The 22,028-nt window shown below is 37.4% G+C and overlaps 1 non-coding gene across 1 annotated transcript; it reads left to right on the top strand.

Annotated features, from left to right (window-relative positions):
- Window positions 1-213: 213 nt before the first annotated feature.
- On the top strand, window positions 214-285 carry TRNAD-GUC (transfer RNA aspartic acid (anticodon GUC)). Its single transcript has one exon. It is a non-coding gene; the product is annotated as a tRNA-Asp (tRNA).
- The last annotated feature ends 21,743 nt before the right edge of the window (window positions 286-22,028 follow it).

The raw sequence follows: 22,028 nt of genomic DNA, 5'->3' as shown, positions 1-22,028 counted from the left end.
AACCAAATGGCCAGGCTGACTACGGAGAGGCAGGATCCTTTTGGTCCCAATATAATTGGCGACTGTTTGAAAAATCCAATAACCAAGTCTGTGTATAATTGTCTTTCTTAGACACCACTAAATGCTTGTGAATAAGTTTGATTGAAAACAGTATTGCCTGATACCAGATTCCCGGCAGCAGCGCCAAAAACTGGTGTTTTATGGTGTTTTATGGTCGTTGTAGTATAGTGGTAAGTATTCCCGCCTGTCACGCGGGTGACCCGGGTTCGATCCCCGGCAACGGTGCCAAAAACTAGGTACCTCTCTTGATATGGCCGAAACGGATGGTTTTTATTTGCGCGGTGTCGTTAGGCCGCGGCTCGCCAGGATCAGCCACTCGTGGGAGAGGGTACTGTTTTAAATTTATATTTAGCGGGACCTAAATCTTACTACTCCTTATAAGTAAGGGATGTATGACCTAGAGTCGTATTTTTGAGATACCAGTAACATCGAACCTATATTGTAGCCTAAGATAGTTAGGGAGTATTGAATATTTATTTTGGGATTTTCTAATTTATAAGATAGATAAAGTAAATGCGATAAAATTTGTAATTCAGATAAGGTTAAAGTAAGTGCATACTATGACTTCATTAGTTATTCTACCGAGATTATGGAATGCTGGCTCATGAATAGGCAGAGGCCTTGTATTCATTACATTGGTCCTAAACGCCCCTGTCATAAGACATGTCACTGGGTACTGCGTTAGGCTTGAAGATTCTGAATAGACAGCAACGTCCCTTACCCCCGACGCCCGTGCAGTCTGACTACATGCATACACGTTCAGACGGCTCATCCAATTGAGCGACTCGGTTGGGTGACGTATTAACATTCCAAAATGGTCTAAACTTTCTTAAGCATAATAGAATACATGGTTTACCATATCCGAGAGAAGTGATGTGCTTCAATGCTTTAAATGATTGGTAAAAGATAGTTAGGCCCTTAAAAAGAGTTCAACCATAAAGAACACCATGTCCAACTCAAGTCTGACTTCCATGAACACGTTCGGTTATCCTAACGGTCCAATCCTTTATGTGTCTAAACAGACAATTCCTTAATTAACTAAGAATCCCTCAAGCGGGGTGCAATGCTTGAGACCGCGTTATGGTGCAGTGTACTGGTCAACACTAACCATGTTCCATTGCCTTACTTAGCAGAGGTACAGCTTACAATAACCGCTGTGCTTCAGCTTGCACGTACGAAGTTTATATGCTTGGTGACTACACCAGCATGGTCTAAGACCGACAATGTACTAGGGGTCTAGTCAGATGTTTCACTACGAAAGAGTCCTCAGTCGGAATCCAAAGCTCGATAGACTTACTACAACCTGTGTGCCTCGATCGATCGTACGTTGTATCCGATAGACTTCTCTTACCATGGAGTGATACAGATAGTGTACTCTGAATCGGGGTTCATGACTTCCCAATAACAGAGCCTATAACTACGTTCTATTAGTTGGAAAAGCGATTGAGTTTAAAGCATAATCGGAAAGCATTTCGACAACATACACAGACCATAATATTATTTCGGCATTATAACTGCTTACATCATAGCATACACTAAAGATAACTACTCGCTAATCATGGCAATAATATCATAAAACATTATATAAGATAAAGGATAGAAGTACCAGTAGATTAAATGAGTTCCGAATACAAAAGTGACAACTTCAAGACTCCAGACCGCTCCTAATACAATCTTCAGCGTTCTTCTCCGGGTACTAGGTTTCCCGCACGGAGTCGAAGGCCTTGAGAGTTTGACTAATATTGTACAAGAGAGAGAAAGAAGTGAGTGTTGGAATGAATGACAAAGACCCCTTTAAATAGACTTGGAATTTGACAGCATACGCCTGGCAGGGCGTATGGCAGCCCGTTTTTGGCAGGCCGTATGAAAGGCAGGCCGTATGGTGGCTCGTGTGGTGGCACGTATATGGCAGGCCGTTTACATACTGGCAGGCCGTATGGCTTGCTGGTCAGCCTTGATTCCCTGGATCGTAACTTGATTTCTTGTCTTTCATCGTTTTCACTCTAGAATCTTCGTTTTAGCTCCTATTCTTTTGATTTGTTTTTGCACCGCCTTGGTAATTACTTGTTCTTCAATTCTAACCGACGAAGTGGGTATTTTGCCGACAAAGTTCGAATATTTCTTGTTTTTGGGCCTTAATACCGGGGTGAAAACGTGACTTTTTAGCCGATATCATCATCCACCAACTCAAAATCTTTCTAGCAACAAATTTCATGTTTCTAATCTTCTTAATAAACAAACAAAAAGGAAATTGACGGTAGGGAAAGCTCCAACGAAGCAATTGGCTATCAAAGCCACAAATAAGGTCCGCTGACTAGAGGATTGAAGAAACCACACATATTCAAGTCGAGAATTGCTGTCTAGAAATCAGAGAGTATCAGGAGGGTACCGAATTGCTGATAAGGAATCTTCTGTTTTAAAGGCTTGTGAGATAAATCTTACTTGTGTATGGAGTACATTGCAATTTTGCCTAGAGACATCCAACTTACTTGCGGATCCATTGTTAAGAGCTCCGAGCTAGGGTTAATTAGTGTAGTACTTTTTTTTGTAAACGATGATTATTCTTCGTTGAAATCGATAAGATTTGAATTGGATGCTTTTATTGATTATTGATTATTAGTGTTATTATTATCCTATAATTCGTTCTATTTCTTTTTTTTTTTTATCTACAAGTTGTTTAAGAAGCGGAAAACAAGATTTACAATTTTGTAAGAATGTCCAGTGATAGTGTATCCCCCCCGTCAAGACACGCAAAGCTATGCTAATGAAGGTATCACGCATAACGATGATAGATGACATAAGGTTGGATCACAAGAATGCATATGTCAAATACAAACAAAAGGCGGGATATCCTTGAAATCAAATAATGGCGCTCAAAGGACAGAAGAAAAATGCCATCAAATAAGAATCCCAATATTCAGAGTTGGTACAAATCCACTTCCGTCATACGAAGCAATCGTAACGAAGGAAAGTATTGACGAAGGGATCACGGTTACCAATAGATAGGGACCTCTCCTAAGGTCACGAGGTCACCTAGACTGAAGGAGAGGAGTTAACGGGTTGACCAAACTCGTTATCACTAACATCCAAATGACAAAAGAGGAATGCTGCAGGCTAACTTTCTTGGACCACCAGAGATTACAGTCAGCCGAAGGGAAAGTCCCCTTTGTCTCATCAGAGATTGCCTGGAAGACTGAATCTACCTAGAAAACTGATGACAAGGCTATCATCTAACTCTATATAAAGGGAGCATGATCCCTGGACAAATATACACACTCAGTCATAACCACTCATACATAAAACACTCTCAATGAGTTACCTCCGTATCTTGGTGGCGTAAAGTACGATACCTTCATACTACCTTCGGGGAATCACCAACAAGCATACATCCACCATCATATCACCCCATATCATCCATTTAGTGATCAGATCCCCACTTCCTTGTTCAGCTAACAAGGTGTGCCAAGAATTGTACAAACAATTGGCGCCATCCGTGGGACCCACTTCAATACTTACTTTTTTTGAAAAACGCAAGATCATGGCGGAATCTAATCATCCACCACCCGGTTTCTCTCTACCATCTGAGGTAGAACAACCTGAAACCGGAACACGGACACCTATCACTCCTGTTATGCCAATAACTACAAACCGGAATGATTCCAAACCACCACCGCTAATCGATAAAACCTTCATACTCAACAACTATGATAACATACGCGCTGTTATCAAAAAGTTGCCAGAAGAAGGGCAGTTACATAGTCTGCGAACACTGACGTATGACAGCGATGATGTCGACGTAGAAATGGAAATAGAGGCCAACCTAGCAAGAAGTCTCCCTCTTACCAACCAGCCTCAGATCTTACAACCGGAAGTCCCTCCTAGTATCACTCTCTAACCGATACCTTCACAACTGACTCATTCAATGACCACCACCGGTGTCCCTCTGAGCCACTCAGGAGGACCAATTATACAGCAGTATACCTTCGGGAGCCCATTCCCTGTTTCTCCACAGAGCATACCCAATGCCGGCACTATCTTACCAACTACAGGAATCATTCCCCTAGTAACTCAGCCGAGCGCTTTGTTGCCCCCAGGGTCACAATTATGGAACGGAAGTAATTCGTGGGTTAGTTTGCCTTTCCAAGGTACGTACATCAAAGGTACCTCTGCAGTGAACAACCTCCACCACGGAGCTAGCAGAAATGCTGGTGGATATTTAGACCAACCTTGGAAGAGTAAGAAAACTCCTTTCGTATCTCTAATACAAAACCACCCACTACCCATCGGGATGAAGATACCATCCCACCTGGGGCATTACGAAGGAAAAGACGACCCCGATAATTTTATAAATATCTTCGAAGGTGCGGCTCGAATGTCAAGATGGGATACAGCTGTGGCTTGTCACGCATTCTCATACATGCTCAAAAGTGATGCAAGGATCTGGTTCGACTCTTTAGCAAAAGACTCTGTCTCCAGCTTCGAGGACCTTAAACGACTTTTTAGGTCGAAGTTTAGCCAGCAAAAGAAACACAAGAAGAATCATGTCGCTGCCCACAGTATCAAACAAAAAGATGCTGAAGCTTCGAGGGCTTTTCTCGTTCGATATACGGACGAAACCCAGCAGATTCCAGGACCCCCGAGTCACAAAGGATCACGGGACTCTTATACGGTTGCAGGACCCGAGCATTGGTGAAACATCTCAGTCGGGATCTCCCTGACACTTACGAAGCATTGCTAGACAAAGCATATGTTTGGCTTGACGCGAAAGACACCGCGAATAGCTTCGTGTACGAAGAAACTCAAGGCTTCAAGCGAAAAGAAAAACCAAGTCACCGTGAAGAGAAGTCCGGAAGAAGAAACGAGCGAAATAAGTTCTCCCCTTATAGAAGGGAAAACACCCCTGGTATCCTCGAAACGCTGGTAAAGTCACCCAAAGAAATTCTAGCTACCGAAAAGGCCGCCCAAGCCTTCAAAACTCCACCGAAGCTAAATAGTAAAGGAAAAATGAGAGACACAAGTAAATTTTGTGACTTTCATAATGACTTCGACCATGAAACGGATGACTGCATACAGTTAAGGCAAGCTATCGAAGAGGCAGTCAGATCTGGGAAACTAACGCATTTAGTAAAAGGCATACGCAACCCGAAGGCACCAAAGCAAGAGCCCAGAACTGAAGAAAAGTAACTGAATATGGACAACGCCATACTTACGGTCACAGAATGCTTCGCAGTTAAGAAGATAAGAACCTATAAGAGGGAAAGAAAGGGCGGAGTAATAGATTGGGAAGAGATCTCTTTCCCAGCACTTGACACGATCACTCCCTCCGAAAAACATGTCACAATCAACGGGCGAATCTTCGAGAGAGAGGTACACCGAGTGTACTTGGATAGTGGCAGCGCATGTGATGACCCGGAAATTTCCGATCAAATTTAAACTCTAATCTGTATATGATCTCGACACGATAAGCAAAGTATGTACTGTTGAGTCTCAAAACTTGTGAACTATTTTCATGGATTCATTTACCCTTCGACTGTTACCAACGATTCATGAACCATTGTTTGTAAATAAATATGTATATATATAAATAAAAATATAAGTACATATATAATATATTGAATTAATAAAGTATACTTTAAATTAATTGAAATTTAAAAATTTAAATTAATACTTAGAATAATTAAACTATTATTAAAATAATTACATATATATAGATGTATAAATATATAGGTTATTATGAATCTATATATATATATATATATATATATATATATATATATATATATATATATATATATATATATATATATATATATATATATATATATATATATATATATATTATTTATGATTTCTATTAAAGATATATAAAATATATAAATATTAACAATACAATAAATGTCATCGCATATCATAATATTACATAAATGGTATTATATTTAATTGCAAGTTTGAAATATAATTGTTACATTAATATTATTATCATTTTAGCATTTTCATTATTAGTAATTAAATTTATTCAAATGATCTTTTTTGTTAGTAATAATAGTTTGTAAATATCACTTATTATTAATAGTCTCTTTATTAATAATATTTTTATTTATAATATTATTATTAGTATTATTAAAAATATTAATATTTATACAAGATATAGACCAAAACTCAATATTAGTAATAATATTATTATTAATTTTAGTTAACATCATTCAATATTATTATAATTATTATTAATATAATTATTAATAATAATATTAATAAATTTATAATTATTATTAGAATTATTGATATTATTATCATTATTATTAATTTTATTATTATGAATATTATTTATATTTATATAATTATTATTAGTATTAATATATACTTAATTAGTTAATAATACAAATTATATATAATTGTATATCTACTTTCAGAATTCGTTTCCTATCTTAATACAACTCTAACAAATTTTTTCTTCTGTCTCTAAACACGTTAAACACCCCAATCAATCATACAATCTATAAAAGAATCACAATCTGACTTTAGTATTTTTATTCATATTCGTACTGATCAATTATATTGTTGTCAATCAACTTGCTATAAAGTAATCCTTTACAAATGTTAGTTAAGACCCTACACACTCACATGTTACTTATTTCCTGTTCTTTGCTCAACACAAAACACAATCTTATTTTTGCTACTAATCTTTGCATACTAGAACACAACGAACTCCACCCTCACTATAACCACAACCACCATCATTGATTACCCTTGAATCACCATTCCACCAACTCCAATCATCATCACAATCAATCATTTTTGGTCACCGAGCCCCACACAGCAGCCCTTAGGTTGGATAAAATCCAATACAGAAACAACCGAACATCACTCGCTATATATATATTTTTTTAAAACCTGCAACACCACCATGATCATCATATCCGTCACCTTTCTCTCTCCCTCTCTATGCAACTCGTTCCATTTCTATTTTTGTATTATGTCAATCAAGTATCTGCATATAGCAGCTATCGCTGCTGCTGTTGGTACAGACGGGAACCACCCAAACAATCATAAGCCATCATCACTATAGCACTAAACAACCAACCATCATTGTTATTTCTATTGTTGCTGCTACTGCGAAATTTTTCCTATTTACAGCCGTTTTCCCACCACGTACCATAACCCATCAACACCTACTACTACAGCACATATTATTCAGGTATTAATTTCTGTTCTTTATTTACGCTTAGCAACACCAAGAGCCTCACACCACCTTGCTTCCTCTCTATCTCACATACCTCTTTCTCTCTTTAAAATACTTCATAAATTCCATATGACCGAAAACCTTTATGCCATTAACTGCCTCTTATATTTTTGTATTAGCTGACAATTATAAAGTAAGGAACCCCATGTGATAAAGTAATCGAGAAATTGGTCATATATGATTAAATTTCCCACCACCACCGACTATTTTTTTGTGCCATCCACTTGCTATCTAACAAACATATTAAACTGATAGCCCACGTTCCTTTTGATTAATAAATTCTCAAGCTTTATTAAAGGTGTTGGTATAGATATTGATGAGTATAAGTGACGTGTGGGGATATGGTTTTTACGGGTTCCATAAACTCAATTGTTACTGTGAAGAGTAGTAGTAATATTTGATGATGTAAGTAGCACCTGAATCGTGATAATGATAATCCTAGTTTAACGGTGATGATGAGGATGATTATGGTAGTACCGCAATAATATAGGAATAATAGATGATGACCACGAATATGATGTTGTTGATGATGATGATCATGAAGAGATCACGATACATGTATGTTAGTTATGATGATTACCGATTATGATGATAACAGTAAGCCTTGATGATCGATGGAGGACCAAAACCTAGCTGGGTGTGTTGTGTAGGTCGACTGGAATAGACCACGAAACAGTAAGATTTTAACTATCGGGCTACCGTGATTATTTGGGTTTAAATGAGTTTAAATCGGGCTTGAGAAATTGTTTGGGCTTGTAAACTGCAGTTGGGCCGAAACAAATCTTGGTCTAGTTTATAATACCGAATATTTTACATTTTAAATAAATAAGGATTCGGGTTATTGCAAGAAGATATCGAGTGGTTTAGTGGTTTGGTGTTTGTTGAGTGAGCGGGAGGTCGCGGGTTCGAGCCTGGGCATTGGCAATTATTTTTGGAACTTTTCTTGAGAGGTAGTTATAATTATTACTCTTACTTGTTATTATTATTATTATTATTATTATTATTATTATTATTATTATTATTATTATTATTATTATTATTATTATTATTATTATTATTATTATTATTATTATTATTGTTATTGCAAGTATTAATTATTATTGTTATAACTGTTATTATTACTAATACTATTATCAGTACTTAGTATTATCATTAATATTATTACTAATATTAATATATATATTATTATTATTATAACTATGATTATTATTATTATTATTAACATCATTAATATGAACATAATACAATTTATTATTTTATATATCATTATTAGTATCATTTTATAAGTTGTTAGTATTATTATCAGTATTATCAACAAAAGTATTAGTAAGGATATCATTAGTATTGTCAGTACGATTATTAGTACGAGTATAATTAAACTTAGTATCATTATTAACATTAGTAGTAAAATAGATATTTTTATAATTATTATTATTTTAAAGAAATAAGTATTATTATTTATATTATCACGAGTATTATTATTATGTAATTACTAAAATCAATATCATAACTATCATTAACAGTAAAATTAATATTTTTACAAGTATTAATATTAGTATCATTGTTATTATTACTAATAGAGTTATTATTAACATAATTATATGATTAATGTTATTATCATTATTTTTACTAATAATAACTTAGTATAATTTGAATTACTGTTTTGATAAAGAAATGAGACACATAAATATATATATTAAACACATATAACATAACAAAATATTTTATTATATAAGAAGAATATATGAAATATAAATATATTTTTAATTTAAAAATAATATCATTAATAGGTTATATATATAAACTTGTTCGATTTCGATTATGTGTATTAATATATATACACAAATGATATAGGTTCGTGAATCCGAGGTCAACCCTATACTTGTTCAATGTCGTCATATGTATTTTTACTACAAAATACATTAGGTGAGTTTCATTTGAATCCCTTTTACTCTTTACATTTTTGGGCTGAGAATACATGCAAATGCTTTATTAATTGTTTTACAATATTTATATGCGTGAGTTTCATTTACTCCCCTTTTACTCTTTACATTTTTGGGGCTGAGAATACATGAAAATGTTTTATTAACTGTTTTACAATAATTATATGTGTGAGTTTCATTTGCTCCCTTTTTAAATACTTTTGCAATATATATTTTTGGGACTGAGAATACATGCGCTGCTTTTATAAATGCTTTACGAAATAGACATAAGTGATCGAAACTACATTCTATGGTTGGATTATTAAACCGAATATGCCCCTTTTTAGTCTGGTAATCTAAGAATTAGGGAACAGACACCCTAATTGACGCGAAGTCTAAAGATAGATCTATCGGGCCCAACAAGCTCCATCCAAAGTACCGGATGCTTTAGTACTTCGAAATTTATATCATGTCCGAAGGAGGATCCCAGAATGATGGGTATATTCTTATATGCATATTGTGAATGTCGGTTACCAGGTGTTCAATCCATATGAATGATTTTTGTCTCTATGCATGGGACGTATGTTTATGAGAAATGGAAATATGAAATCTTGTGGTCTATTAAAATTATGAAATGATTATTTATGTTAAACTTATGAACTCACCAACCTTTTGGTTGACACTTGAAAGCATGTTTATTCTCAGGTATGAAAGAAATCTTTCGCTGTGCATTTGCTCATTTTAAAAGACATTATTTTGGAGTCGATCATCGCAATGGAACCAGATGTTGGTGACTTCGTCCAGATGGATTAGGACGGGTCATCACAGCGCATGAAATATCATGTATGAACATTGCTTCGATCAGCTTAGCACCACCATTAAGGCTCGCCTGAACCCACCGAGGGTACCGCTAATCGGGTTCTCTGGAGGAAGATGCTGGCCAATTGGAGAGGTTGACCTCGACTTCACCATCGGAGAGCCACCACTGACCAGAACCGAAACGCTGGATTTTGTAGTGGTTCGGGCCGTCTCGCAGCACAACATCCTACTAGGAAGAGTAGCCATGATGAAAATGGGGATAATGGCGTCTACCGTACATCAATTGGTGAAGTTCTACACATCCGAAGGGATTGGAACTCTAGCTTCAACCCATGATCGAGAAAAGGTTATCATGTCAATCAGGAACACAGGGGAAAGACCAAGTGAATGCATCCTCAAAACTAAAGAAGAAGGCTCGAACGAAGAGAAAATCTCCGTCAACCCTCTGTTCCCTGATCAACAAATAATCATCGGAGATTCATTATCTTCGGAAATGAAGAAAAAGCTTTGCAAGCTACTGCAGGCGAACATCAACATCTTCGCTTGGGAATACGGAGATATGACAGGCATTCCTTGAATGCTCAGTATCGACGGAACTACCTTCTCTACGGAACACAAGCTCAACGAATACAAGCACCTAGAGCCAATACATCAGAAGAAAAGAAACCTCGCTAATGAGAGGAATGAGGCTGCTTACAAAGAGGTTGAAGAACTACTCCAGGCTGGCATAATCCGGGAAGTGAAATACCCCACCTGGGTTGCAAACCCCGTCATGGTGAATAAATCCGACGGAAGGTGGAGGATGTGCGTCGATTTTACGAATATCAACAAAGCTTGCCCTAAGGATTGCTACCCCCTGCCGGAGATCGATTGAAAGTGGAATCCCTAACCGGGTACAAGTATAAGTGTTTTCTTGATGCCTACAAAGGCTACCATCAAATCCAAATGGCCGAAGAAGATGAGGAAAAGACGTCTTTCTTCACAAGCAAGGGGATATATTGTTATAAGAAAATGCCCTTCGGATTGAAGAATGCCTGAGCCACATACCAAAGGTTGGTGGACAAAGTCTTTCGTAAGCAACTAGGGAGAAATGTGGAAGCTTATGTTGATGACATGGTAATCAAGAGTTCGGAGGAAAGCACCTTGCTGAGAGACATTCAAGAGACCTTCGACACCCTTCGGACAGTCAATATGAAGCTAAACCCCAAAAAGTGCTCATTCGGGGTAGAGGAAGGAAAGTTCCTAGGGTATTACATCACTAAGAAAGAAATCTTAGCAAACCTAGAGAAAGTAGACAAATTCCAACAACTCAAAACACCAACCAAGGTCAAAGAAATGCAGAGTTTAAACGGGAAGCTGGCGTCATTAAGCCGTTTCCTGTCCAAGGGAGCTGAGAAGCAGTTGCCTTTTCTCAAAGTTCTGAAAGGGTGCATGGGAGCAAAGAAAATATCATGGACTGAAGAGGCCGAAAAGGCTTTCGTTGAAATGAAAGCACACATAGCTAATCTGCCAACCCTGACATCACCGAAGATAGGAGAGACACTATATCTCTACCTAGCAACATCCAAGGAGTGCATCAGTGCGGTACTAGTGGTAGAACATGAAAGGGTATAGGTCCCGATATATTTCGTATGCCGAGTTCTACAGAGTGCAGAAGTCAACTACCCAGAGCTCGAAAAGCTCACGCTTGCCCTAGTCTACACCGCAAGGAAGCTACGAAGGTACTTCCAAGCCTATCCTATCATTGTGTTAACTAACAAGCAAATTAGACAGGTTCTTATGAAGCCAGAAAAGTCGGGCAGAATGGCCAAATGGGCAATAGAGCTCGGGGAACATGACATCGACTTCCAAGCTCGCCATTCAATCAAAGCTCAAGTACTTGCAGACTTCATGGCAGAAACAACGGAGACAGACGAAGAAAACAACTCCACCTTCGAACAAATTATCACACCGACTGTTGAAACGAAGGGATGGAAACTGTTCACCGATGGAGCTTCCAGATCTGATGGCTCAGGGGCAGGACTTATGCTAATCAACCCAGAGGGACAAAAGTTTACTTACGCGCTTCGTTTTGAGTTCAGTATAACTAATAACGAAGCGGAATACGAAGCTCTGCTCGCTGGGCTCAGAATAGCAAAGGAGATGAAAATTGAGCACTTACAAGCCTTCGTAGACTCAAAACTAGTGGCGAACCAAGTCCTAGGTATCTTCGAAGCAAGATAGCCAATCATACAACTTTATCTGTCAAAGGTCAGGGAATTTGTAGAGAGCTTCAGAAGCTTCACAATAGAGCATGTAAGAAGAAGTCGGAATAAAAAAGCAGATGCTCTGAGCAAATTAGCTTCTATCACCTTCGCACACCTGGCGAAAGAAGTGTTGGTCGAAGTATTAGAAAAAAGGTTCATCGAAGCTCAAGAAGTCCACGACTTAATCATCGAAGAAGAAAACACGGGGATGAAGCCATTAAGGGAATATTTGGAGCTCGGAATCTTACCCGAGGATAAAAAAGAAGCAAGAAAGATCCGGATCAAAGCACCGTCATACAAAATAATGAACGGAGCCTTGTATAGGAAATCTTTCCTCACCCCGTGGCTTCACTGTGTCAGACCAAACCAAGCTTCGATGATCATCAGAGAAATGCATGAAGGTATCTGTGGACTTCATTCCGGACCAAGGTCAATAGTGGCAAAAATGCTAAGGATGGGGTATTATTGGCCAACCATGCACGAAGATACAGTCACGCTCTTACGAACCTGTGAGCCATGTCAGATCCACGCTAAAGTTCAGAAACAGCCAAAGCAAGACATGATATCGGTGTTATCAGCGTGGCCTTTCTCAAATGGGGTATAGATCTAGTAGGTCCACACACAGAAGCACGAGGAGGTTACAAATGGCTGGTGGTTGAGATAGACTACTTCACCAAGTGGACGGAAGCAAAACCATTAATCACCACGACAGGGAAACAAATAGAAAAGTTTGTCTGGGAACACATCGTGTGTCGGTTTGGCATACCCCAAGAAATCGTTTTGGATAATGGAAAACAATTCTCCGAAGGTATCTTCCTAGGATTCTGTGAAAAACTACAGATAAAGCAAACCTTTACTTCCGTTTACCACCCACAAGGGAACGGACAGGCGGAAGTAACCAACAGGGATATCTTAAAAGGTCTCGAGAAACGTTTGGGTAAATGTCACCAAGGATGGATGGAAGAACTCCCCCTGGTCCCATGGGCTCACCGAACCACACCCAAAAGGAGTAATGGAGAAACCCCTTACAGTTTGGTTTACGGAACTGAGGCGGTATTTCCCGCGGAGATACAAGTATTAACCAACAGGACCGCAAACCTCGAAGAAAACGAGGAGAATCTCCGTCTCAATCTTGACCTCATGGAAGAAAGGAGAGAAGCTGTGCTGATTAGAGAAGCAGCATACAAGAAAAAGATCGAAAGGTATTACAATAAGCGAGTCAAACCGTCGGTACACAAGGTCGGAGATTATGTCCTAAGGCTCAACAGCACTAGCAAAGTCGAATACGAAAGAAAGATGGGTCCTACTTGGGAAGGTCCGTACGTAATCTCCGAAGCTTTCGGGAACGGTTCATACAAGCTCGAAACCACAGAAGGGAAACAGATCCCCAGAACCTGGAATGGGGTAAACCTTCGAAAGTTCTATTTCTAGATTTCTAGTTGCATGTAAGTGAGAAAATTTGTAATGGGTAGTCGAAACTTATACGCTTCCTACCACAAGGAATTTGAATGAAATCCTACTATCTTTTGGAAACATCAATCTTAAGTGCTGTAATACTTATAAAACTTTAGCAATAAGTAAGAGGTAACCCAAGAGGTATACCGAAGCTATTGCAAGGTATTCCCAAGAGGAATACTTATAAAATTTTAGCAATAAGCAAGAGGTAACCCAAGAGGTATACCGAAGCTATTGCAAGATATTCCCAAGAGAAATACTTATAAAACTTTAGCAATAAGCAAGAGGTAACCCAAGAGGTATACCGAAGCTATTGCAAGATATTCTCAAGAAGAATACTTATAAAACTTTAGCAATAAGCAAGAGGTAACCCAAGAGGTATACCGAAGCTATTGCAAGGTATTCCCAAGAGGAATACTTATAAAACTTTAGCAATAAGCCAGAGCTAACCCAAGAGGTATACCAAAGCTATTGCAAGATATTCCCAAAAGGAATACCCATAAAACTTTAGCAATAAGCAAAAGGTAACCCAGGAGATTACCGAAGCTATTGCAAAGTACCCCCTGCGGGAACACTTGTCAAAATTAAGAAATATGCGAGAGGGCATATTCTACAAGTAAATAAGTGCTTGTGCTTGAATAAAGGAGGGCCAAAATAAGACAAAGAAAAGGTAATCATAACGCCAAAATAGGTGACCTGCTTAATAAGTAGAGTAACAAGCAAACGGGTACGATAACCCACATAGTACCAAAAGGAGATTGTTTAAGGGCAACATAGCCCCAAATCAACAGGCACGCAGACCTGGTAAAAGTACGTTAACATAAAATAATTAGAGTACAGATAATCACATCAAAAGGGGGTCTTAACACAAACAAACTGTAAAGATCATTGCTCCGCAACCAAGGCAAGAAGCTCCACAGGCTTAGCATCAGAGTGAGCAGCAACAGAGGCGACATAATTAAGTTCAGCATCGGTAAAGCGAGCACACGCAGCATCGACTAGTCTGGAGCCTGATCAGTATACTCTGGATAACTGCTAAGTTCGAGCTTGCCTTGCTGGGACAACTCAGTCAACAATTTACACCTCTCTTCAAGTTTGCTAGCAAGGACAACATCACCAACCAACGCGCCCAACTCGTTACTACGGATAACCTACTTGCAAACATGTGGAATAACCTGGGTAATAACAGCAGAATAATCTATCTTCAAACTGTCAAACCTCATCTTCTGATCTGCCAGCAATTTTGCTTCCTGACGAAGAACCTCATTCTCCTCCTTCAAGTCAGCTATCCTCTTCTCATCCAGCTTCTGCTTCTCCTGCATGCTCAGAATCTCACTCTTGGCTGATTTCACCTCCTCCTCCCAAGATGTGTTCAACAACAATTGTTCCTGTAACTTCTTCACAGACTCCTTGGAAGATTCATTGACATCCCTAAGCTCTTCCGCCTCCTTCTCTAAACATATAACATCACCAGATTTCTGCTTCAAACGAGAAAGGACAAGATGATTATAGATAGCAAAACGATAGTTATGGGCGGTGTAAACATCAATGAGCTTAGAGGTATCCACAAAGGCATCTTCGAATTCAGAAGGAATCATCTCATCGAACACATCGAAACAAGCTTCTAAAGAAGGGATAGCAGGAATATCACCTACAAAAGCACATAAATTTGTTCAAGCAAGAAGAGCAGTTAAAAAAAAAAAAAAAACGCTAACAAATAAGAAGCTTACTCAAGGGAACGTTGTCACCGGAACCTTCAATTTGAGCTTCATCATCGGTATCTTAGTCATGAAGAGCAAACTTAGCCTTCTTCAAGGGGGAACCAGAAACAACATCTTTCATCTTCCTGGCAATCTTTTGGCGCATAGAGGCCCTAACAGAAATGCTCTTAGATACGTCAGGTTCTGCATCAACATCAATAGGTGCGTGCTCTGAGGCAACCTTAGCATTGGGTTGCATCTTGGGGGCACTAGACTCCACCTTAGCGCTGGGTTGAACCTTGGGGGCACTTGACTCAGCCACTTTCTCCGGTTTGCTGTCCACCTCCATAAAACCAGAACAGGAGGGAGAGCCAAGCTCTTTAACCACAGTACTAGCACGGACGGCTTCAGTCATCTGTTTCACCCCAAAAGATTTGATAATGTTTCGCAAAGACATCTCTGCAAAAGCGAGCAAGGTTAGAAAAAATTAACACAAGAAAGTATAAACAAGGATAAAACCTAAGACATATAACACCTACCCCGTTCCCCACAAAAGTACACAGGGATAGCTTCGCCTTTTTCCCAGAAAGGTGTCATGCCGATTTTAAAAAGAAGAGAATCCGGAAGAGTTGAAGGAATAATAGGATGACGACAAATCCTACTAAAGAGAGGATCATCTTTAGCATCCTCGGGAATAGGATCACTATATTGCTTGGGGACGGTGGCCCATCTGATGTCAACGGCATTAGGATATTTATCCGGAAAGAAAAAAGATTTCTTGATATAAACGAAGGAATCCTTCCAATTCCTTACATCAGGAATGGAAGAAGCAAAACACATTGGAGTATCAGTCAAGCTACCCCTCTTTTTGCAGCACTTGGCAATGGTTACCCAATTCCCAGCGTCACCAGTTTGAAAGAAACAGCAAAACAAGTCAACTGAGGGCTGACCACCATAAGCTTTGCACATATATTCAAAAGCCAAGATCTTTTTAACGGCGAGAGGGTGGACAATCGAAACATGAACTTTGAAGTAATCAAGAACACTAAGAAAGAATGATGAAATGGGAATCCTAAGGTTGCACTCTGTAAATGATTGCGTGTACATTCCGACGTAATCCGCCAGAAAATCTAGCATGAACTTACCAGATTCCGGCAAACTCATGTCGTCTCCTTTGAGACCTAGGGTTTTACAGAGGCGTTTTAAACGCTCAGGGGTCACGGCACTAGAAATCGATCGAAGCCCTACTTTAGCCATAACAAAATAACAAAAAAGACAACAAGATAGGGATCAATACCTTTTTTGAGAAATAGGAAGTATGATCGGACGATGAAGAATAGCAAAAGAAAAAGAATGGGAAAAATGAAAGAGAAAATTAAGAGATTAACTTTTTATTACCCTTGAGCAGCAATCGTCAAATCAATTACAGAGTTACTTTGATAACCGCACCAGGAAATTACCATTTCACCCTTCAACCCTATTTTAACAGTAAAGAATTCATAGGGGCAGAAAGTTAATCGCATCCGGGTAATTAATTGCAAGGATCAGAGGCGTCAAATCAAGCTATCATGTGGCAGATTGAGTTTAATTCAACATAGCTTGGTTAAAAAGCTTCGTAAAATTAAACTGGGGGGCTTGATAGTGTATCCCCCCGTCAAGACACGCAAAGCTACGCTAACGAAGGTATCATGCCTAACGATGATAGATGACATAAGGCTGGATCACAAGAATGCATATGTCAAATACAAACTAAAGGCGGGATATCCTTGAAATCAAATAATGGCGCTCAAAGGAAAGAAGAAGAATGCCATCAAATAAGAATCTCAATATTTAGAGTTGGTACAAATCCACTTCCGTCATACGAAGCAATCGTAACGAAGGAAAGTATTGACGAAGGGATCACGGTTACCAATGGACAGGGACCTCTCCTAAGGTCACGAGGTCACCTAGACTGAAGGAGAGGAGTTAACGGGTTGACCAAACTCGTTATCACTAACATCCAAATGACAAAATAGGAATGCTGCAGGCTAACTTTCTTGGACCACCAGAGATTACAGTCAGCCGAAGGGAAAGTCCCCTTTGTCTCATCAGAGATTGCCTCGAAGACTGATTCTACCTAGAAAACTGATGACAAGGCTATCATCTAACTCTATATAAAGGGAGCATGATCCCTGGACAAATATACACACTCAGTCATAACCACTCATACATAAAACACTCTCAATGAGTTAACTCCGTATCTTGGTGGCGTAAAGTACGATACCTTCGTACTACCTTCGGGGAATCGCCAACAAGCATACATCTACCATCATATCACCCCATATCGTCCATTTAGTGATCAGATCCCAACTTCCTTGTTCAGCTAACAAGGTGTGCCAAGAATTGTACAAACATCCAGCTATATTTTAATTTGCGGATTAATGAAACCTAGTGAATTAGCTAAAAAAATAAATAAATTGAGACTACAATTAGCGTATAAAACTTTGTCCAAATTCATCAAATAGATCTGTCGCTAATCTGTCTCAAACAGGCAGGTCATAGCAAAACTGTCGGTTAAACGAACATTGCAAATCCGTCGGTAAAATGGTTGTTGCAAAACCGTCGCAATTCTGTTGTTAAATTGTTCTGTTGCTAATTTAGCCGTCCCAAATCCGTCGGAAAAATCCAATGGAAACCCGAAGGAAATCCATCCCAAAAATAGCCGTCGTAAATCTGTCGCAAAAATTTAAGGCCGTCGCTAAATCCGTACCTAAATTTTACCGAGGGCGATTTTAGGGTCGGACGAAATCCGTCGGAAATCCGTCGCAAAACACGTTTTGGGACAGATTTTGCTGTCGGCAATTCCAAATTTTCTAGTAGTGTTCTCGGATAGGGGAAATATTGTCTTCATCTCACCTCCCCATACAACCCTTATGTGGTATTAGGTTTTGTTGTTATAAAGGTGGCAATAACGGTTATCATTTCAGTTGCAAAAATTTAAAGAACAAATTGTTTGAGAGTGGCTGTAAATTTATGTAATGTAATTGTAACTGACTACATATAACTTTAAAGTTACGACATCATCAAACTCTTAAAGAAACAAATAAGTCAGTAAATTTGTAAATTTGTAAATTTTTAAGTGGCTGTAGGCATAACAACAACATAACTTTGAATTGCGTTTAAGATAACGTTAATTAGTCTTCAACAAAGTTATAAGAGAATGATCGACTAAAATATTAGATATTAAGGTATAACAAAAGTGAAGAAAGGGTTCTGGTGTTCCGCCATTTTTTTACACTTTTGAGCGTCAGTTACAAGAAATGGTGATTAAGTGCAAAGATGCTGCATGAGTGCATCATGACACATGTTCGTAGACATTGTCAAAAAATGCATCACAGCAGATTTTACACTATGAACTCCCTGTTAGAATGTTATGTATCAAGTAACTTATAATCTATCTATCTATCTATCTATCTATCTATATCTACATCTACATCTATATCTATCTATATCTATATCTATATCTATATCTATCTATCTATCTATACTATACATAATAAGAAAACCATATTAGAGTCATTCAAAACTAAAACTTGCAATCTTAGCCATCCATTAAGGAAATTGGAGTAAATAATGACCATTAGATTGGACAAATCATCTTAATGAAGTCATTAAGAAAAAAATTAGCATTAACCAGACTACCTTGCCCCTGAAATCAAAAAAACTGACGGGGTATTTTTCAAAATTAGGGGTTCACTTTGTTAAGCCATTCGCTAAACTATTTCAAAGAAAAAAACCCAATTTCTTATTTTCAATACAAAACAGATGCCAATCATCAACATCGAAAATCAATTCTTCAATATCTACATGGAAATCGCATATTGTAATAGACTCGTGATCATTACTGGTACTTTGACGCTAAATCTTCAGATCAATAACTCATCAGATCAATTCTGTCACTTTTATAACTATTTAATATATTGCCCTCCTATAAAGTGTACGAGGCTACGACTTGATTTCATCGAAAAAATGTTTAACTAAAACAATTAGATTCATTATCATTTCAGTTTAACTTTAAATTGATTAAATCATATTTAGAATAAAATTTATGTATGGTCAAAATATATATCCTTTCTTTTGGGGCATGTATCAGGTGGGTATACATGTGCTTCAATTGAAATTTGACCGGATGACACTCTGATTACGGATACTTCCCATTCCCTTGTTGTTATAAGAACATAACAAACTGTGATTTATATATAGATAAAGTATTCTGGCAAACTGTAAATACCACTCAGGGTATAACAACAACATATAGTGTTATTAACTATTGTGTTGTTACTCAGCACTGTTTCTGAGTCCTCTTCTATATTATGAAATGAAAAATGTTTTTTATTATTAATTAATTTGCCGAGATTTCTAATGTAAGTTATAATGATTCATTCTAATGAAGTTTCGTGCTGATTGAAATTAAAGACTTTGAGTTACAAAAAACCCGTGTCAATTTCAACTTAAAATATATATTTCAGGGCATGCGATCTAAAACTTCAGATAGAGACCTTAAAAATTAAAACTTGGTGGAAGGGATTACATGTACATGTTGCATTGTGATACAATAATATTGATTTATTGAGTTCACTCTTAAAATACATATGAAACATTTCATCTTGGTGTGTTAAACTTTTATACCAATAAGGATGAACCCTTTTGATCCTGTAGCTTTATACTTTATATAGTGATAAACGAATTCGAATCAACTTTGTTTTGTCATTTCATCATTCTTATACAAATTGTAGGAGCAACTTGATTTGTCAAATGAATATTGAATTTTTTGATTCTTTAGTCTTTAGCTACATCTATATATTTATGCCAAAGAGTAATATTGAATTCTTTTTTCTTTATCTTACTTTGGCGTCTTTTTACTTGTGTAATAGTAATAAAATCTATTTATCAAATTCTATTAAGGAGGCCGATCGTATATAGGAGTTGGTTGAAAAGTATCGTTGTAAGAATTAGTTGCTAATTGCAAAGCATTTTGTTGCAAAAACATGTGTATCGGCAGGGACACGTTAGCCCTGTGTTGACTTTGTCAACCCATCCAGCGGTCTCCGGTAGCCCACTGTAGCCTGACGAAACACCATCACCCATTTTCCCATAGCATGTCAGGCCCGAGATTCGAACCTGCATTGTTATTGTTGCAATCTTCGTATGCGTTGGACCAAGGGATCATTTGGGCCCGGTAAGAATAGTTTTTGATCCAATTATTTGGAAAATCCTCATCTAGTGGGAATCGAACCCTCACCTCCCCTAAGAGAGAGTGAGTCATTCACCACTAAGCTATTGGCCCATTCTTTAATTGCAAAGCATTTGATAGTGTGATGTATAACCTGATAGTTGTTGCTTGCTTCTGTTGTACAGGTTTTTCATTGTAGTTCTGCAACCTATGGCCACTTTTATCATTCACAGTGTGTAACAATTCTGTTCTAGAATAATAATAAAGTTGACCAAGAGGCTCTAAGAGAAAATATTACTGTAGTCAATCTGTTCATATATCCTGCTCACAAATAAACTGTCTGTAATGTACCTGGAAGATGAAACTGGAAGACATGCAGTTTGCTATTTAAAGGCGTCCTACTACAGAGAATGCTTACGCAAGTAATTTTTCATTTTCAAATCGTAAATTGTTTTCATCTCAAGTTATCATCATCTCTTTTCTGTTATTAACTTGAATCAGTGAACCACATGTGTTGTCTTCATATAATATAGTGATGGAAAACCGTGTGTACTTTTAAATTTTATAAACGCAGCGGAACATGAAAAATAAACATCTTTTATTAACTTTAAAAATAAACATCATTTATTTTATTATAAACTTTCAAGTAAAACATTCACACGATTAACGATCCCAACAAGATCCAATTACACCACTAATAATTGTCAACTAATAAATTCACAAAGAGGAGTTTAGATATACCTTTAGTGAGCGATGCAAGAACGGTAGAAAGAACTCTTCATGTCTAGGTTGAAACATATATTCAAAGTGTATGAATATCTTTAGGGTTGATCCACACAGCACGTCAAGCAACACCAATCGGATGCTAGTCCGTATAACCAGAAACAATATCAAATATTGCTTATATTGTTGAAAAGTAAATTAAATATTTCGTGGCTCTTTGCTCGTTTTGAGCAACACTCAAAACAATCTGTGTGTTATTAAAAAGATTCTTACTTATTCACATAATGTGTATCTTTCTTATCCTTTTATACTTTTAAGACTTCTTTGTAATGGGAGTAGGTAAACAAAACAAAACCAACTCTTTTGTTTATAACGATGGAGTTTTAAAAAGGATTTCTTTTTAATGGAAGTAGGTAACCAAATCTACACCTTTTGATTTGTTAAACCTTTCCACCCAATATTGCAAATCATGTGATCCATTATATATTATTTTTATTTTATTTTAAGATAATATATAAATTGATATGTATCTTAAAATTAACTAACTTTTCAAATCACATTGATTATTTTTTATATATAAAAAGATTTGATGTAATCTTTAAAAGATTCTCAAGATTTGATGTAATCTTTAAAACATAAAAAAAGATTCAC

This window comes from Rutidosis leptorrhynchoides, chromosome 2, assembly GCF_046630445.1.
Source record: "Rutidosis leptorrhynchoides isolate AG116_Rl617_1_P2 chromosome 2, CSIRO_AGI_Rlap_v1, whole genome shotgun sequence".
NCBI classification, from domain to species: domain Eukaryota; kingdom Viridiplantae; phylum Streptophyta; class Magnoliopsida; order Asterales; family Asteraceae; genus Rutidosis; species Rutidosis leptorrhynchoides.
This window is presented reverse-complemented; position numbering and strand designations above follow the sequence as displayed.